The sequence below is a fragment of the Limulus polyphemus genome, unplaced genomic scaffold (assembly GCF_000517525.1).
Source record: "Limulus polyphemus unplaced genomic scaffold, Limulus_polyphemus-2.1.2 Scaffold269, whole genome shotgun sequence".
NCBI classification, from domain to species: Eukaryota; Metazoa; Arthropoda; class Merostomata; order Xiphosura; family Limulidae; genus Limulus; species Limulus polyphemus.
Window position 1 is genome coordinate 549,736 of NW_013665879.1, and position 4,728 is coordinate 554,463.

Sequence of the window (4,728 nt, forward strand, 5' to 3'; positions counted from 1 at the left end):
CCCTGAAATTGCATATCTTTGATGAACTAATATGTAAACATCTAAGGAATATGAAAAACTCCATAAAGAAGGTGTTTGGGTGCCTCACGAACTCTCCGGTGATCATCGTTTCCAACGTGTGAACGTTGCTTCGTCTCTCTGGCGCCTAATGCGCGTGAACCATTTTTGGACATAATTGTCACTGGTGATGAAAAATGGATTCTCTATGCAAATATTAAACACCCAAAACAATGGCTCAGTCCTAGACAAAAACTACTTCCGACCCAAAAACCTGGACTCCATCCGCTTTGCATTTGGTGGGACATCAAAGGAGTAATTCATTTCGAACTCCTCAATCCACAGCGAACTATCAATGCAGAGATCTATAGTCAGCAACTTCATGAGAAACGCCCTTCACTCGTCAATCAGAAAGGTGTTCTCCTTCTCCATGACAATGCACGTCCACATGTGGCACGTTTGACGCAACACATGATTATGGAGTTGGGTTGGGAAGTTCTCCCCCACCCACCATATTCTCCTGATATGACACCATCAGATTACCATCTTTTTCTTTCACTGCAACACCATGTTAATAGGAAAACATATGCAAATGTGGAAGGTGTTAAAGAAGACATCGACATGTTTTTTGTTTTTTTTTGCTTCAAAGCCAAGTGATTTCTTTAATCAGGGCATTAACAACCTGATTGTAAGATGGGAAAGCATCATTGATAAGAATGGATATTATTTCACTTAATAAATGTTTTGTTTTGATATATATAAGTTGTTCGGGTTTTTCCATCTAAAAAAGGCGACATTAATTTCTTGACTTAATACATTAAGTGCATTATAGATATTATCATCTATGAAACCTAAGCTCCACTAAATGTATTGTACGTTTTACCATATATGAAACCTAAAGTGCATTAACTATATTTCTCTAATAGTTTGAATTTTTAAAACATGCCTTTTTAACAATTGCTAGCGGGGTTGGCTGCCTAGTCTTAGTTTCAAGAACACTCGCTTGGTGTGCAAGAGGTTTATTTTATGATATATGAAACCCAACTCAGATCTCCTTAACTAAACATAGAAAGTGATTAACTTTGACATCTGGTAAATTTCAATATTCTTAACATTGACCACAGAAACAACTTAAGATACTGAGCATATTCCAGTTAAACGTTTAAGCAGAATATGTATTGAAGTGAAGAGCGCTTCTGTTATTCTTAACATAACACTGAATATGCATTGTTATGTATCCTTATGAATAACATTGAGATAACATTGTTGAGACAGTATATCATGTTTCTCTTATAATATATATATATAACAAAATATTTTAATTTTTGATGTATTAAAACCAGAAAAGTGAATTATCCATGTTATGTTTAATTCACAAAAACAAAACAAAAAATCAATGCGACTCTCCAATGCGAAAGTAAGGTCCAACTTGTGTTTTGTGTACACCGTCTATTCAGTTCGACCTGGCTTTGCCGGCCTCACATGCTTAGAAAAGAAGAAGAAAAGGAACAGATGTGTGTGCTCTAGTCCACAACATCCCACATCTTTACCACCTTTCACTGTCTGTAGTCAGATGTGGGAAGAGGTTTCTCACAAAAAATAAATAAATAAAATAAACATAATAATAAGAAATAAATAACTAGAATACAATACATCGTTGGGGGAGAAAATAAAACTGTCCACATTACAACCCCAAATATAGTGTTTGGACATAAATACCAAGATGTTAAGGTATTACTATACTAAGCCCAACCTCTATTATTAGTATAGCTCCCATCCTCCACGCTTCCATGCTACTATTTGAATCTTCATTGGTTCTAAAGATATCTACACAGAAGCAGGCCTTATATAAGGAAGGTGACAGAACTACATTAGTCTACCCTTATAAGATATAAAATGTGCAAATAACTAACTCTAATTATTTTCTCTTCCATAAATTGTAAAAATTGCTTTTGTTATGTATATTATGATTTTGTTTATATCACTGTTTTCAAATTTAAATAAATATTTATTATATTTATTATAAAGTAACTTAAAATATTTAATTCAAGTTTTTTCACCCGAGCCACTAAAAATCGGTTTTTGTACTAATATATTAATATTAGATATTAATTGCTATAAATTTTATAGCACCTAAGAAGCTGTGAATGTATAATACTCTGTATGCATTTCAAATTCGATGACGAGGAACCCACTTTGAGATTAATAATGGTTGGAGACGGCTTGAATGGGTAATGAAGAAAACTTATATTAAAGTTTCTTCATTATCCATTCAAGCCGTCTCCAACCATTATCTGTATACATTTGTTGGTATATTACTATTTGGAGAAGAAAATCCAAAATTCTGAAATATGAATTAATTTATGTCATCATAAATATTAATATTACTATAATTATTAATTATCTTAATATCTAAATCTAAATAATGTGTTTCAGTATTTGATATTGAGGTGTTGTCGATCGGTAGAACTGTAGGATAAATATTATCAATATAATTACTTATTACTGGATTATTAATACAAATGAAATCGTCAATATATCTATATGTTAAGGAAAATAATTCCGGATTTGGAAAATTATTTATAAATCTATTTACGTAATAATAAAGACAACCTGAATAATTAGAACCCAGCAGCATACCTACTGTTTGTTTATAAATGTGTTTATCAAAATGAATATACGTATTATATAAGCAAAAACTTAATATGTTTTAATACTATTAGTAGTAAATGTTTTATTTTTTTTACTTTTATAGGTAGATCAACAAACTGATATATTAACGAATTCATCACCATTACCAAATCATTAAGTGGTACAGTTAAATACAAATAACACAGTGAAATTGTATGTTTGGATTGTACCTGCTAATTGTGTTTACATTTTCTACAGCTTTGAGACAGGCTCATTATTTTTAATTATCCAGAAATCGTGTTAATTAGTTGTAATTGAACAATTAACTAATTCAGCAGTTTGCTTAATAAAACTGCAGATTTTTTCACTATAGTTTTACTGAACTAGAGATAAAACGAAATTTATGGTGAGATTTATGTAATTTAGGTATTACATATAGAAACTGTAATTCTGTATATAGATTTGACTTAACATTAAAATTTTTATAACTTTCAAAAAAATTGTTAATAATATTTTCTTTAAACTTATTTTGTAATTTATAAGCTTGTGTAGTATTTATCTTATTAGTTATAATTTGTACATATAAACGTTTGCAGATAAAGCCAAAAGTACAGCTGCCTTTATCGAAAGGCGCCATAACATATTTCTCCTGTATTTTATACATTCTACTTCTAGATTGAAAAAAAAAAGTTAAATCTATTGGATATTTATTTAAATTAATAAGAGCTAATTTATCTTTATTCCTATAAATAATATAATATCTCCAATTTAGAGAATAATGTGTAGAATAATTAAGTTTCGGAATATAACCACCTATGTTTTCTTTATAGAATTTAAAATGTCTATTTTTTACATCTTATAGCTATTCTACATTTAACACCTTTTTCATGATTTTTCGTAAAATTTAGCTTTTATTATATCCCAATTTCCAGTAATAATATGTTTATGAAAAGAATCTGCCAAAGAATTTGAGTAGCAATCACATGGTAAATTCTGCACGTTATTTATATCTAAATTATTTAAAAAAATCTTTATAAACTATATGTATAATTGGTCCTATTGGAACTTCATATTTAAAACTGATAACAGGTTTTAAACACTTTAATAGTTTTCATGCTAGAACTTTTAAATTAGTAAGCTAATGTTAACGAAATTTGATATATTATCAGTAAATATTACAATGCTTTCATACACAAAATATCGTGCCTTTTTTTTCTTTTCGCATGTTGCCTATTTAACATGCAAAGTAATTTTCACTTTGAGATTAAAAATACTTTTGTGCATCAGAACATTTTCAAATTTTACATTCGAAATATTTATAATGTCCAGATAGTTATCAAACGTTTCTTAAGAAAAAACTTTATATTTTATTTGTTATTTTCAGTAATGAATCTCTGTACGGGTTCGGTAGATTTGACTGATCTCGAAACCACCATAAAAGATTAGGAAACAAATATAAATTATACCTCTTTCATTCTAGAATGAACACAAATTACAGCATAAAAACATAATTGTTTAGACTAAATAGCTTAAATCTCATAACATTATACATTTATATATATTTATTATTATATTGATATTGACCTTTCAGCCGTGCCTGGCTAACAATACAGAAGTTACAATGACGCGGCACACGTGCACTCATGCTACCGTATCCAATAGCATAAAACGGACCTTTGGTCTGTATAAAGTAATTGAATTGGCTGTGTTTTAGTAGACTAGTATTTTATAAAATATAGTCACATTTCAATTATTATACATTATATATGTATATAGATTATTGCTATTTAGAAATAAGTTCTAAAACTTATTTTTCTTAAAACATAGAACAATAAATAAAGAAGTAAAGCAAACAATTACCTCTTTTAGATACGACCTTTGTACTCGGTTGCTGCTTGACGTAGGTTGCTAAGCCTTTAAAAATTTTGCACGTGGAGGATGTAAAACAAAATAATTTTTTCAGGTTTTATATATATATACATATGAATAACTATAAAATCATAAATTACTACATCAATACCATAGAATTCCATTATAATGTATCAAGCTTAGTAACTAAGATGTATCTTAGTCTAAAAAAATATGAAATTTCGAGCAAAC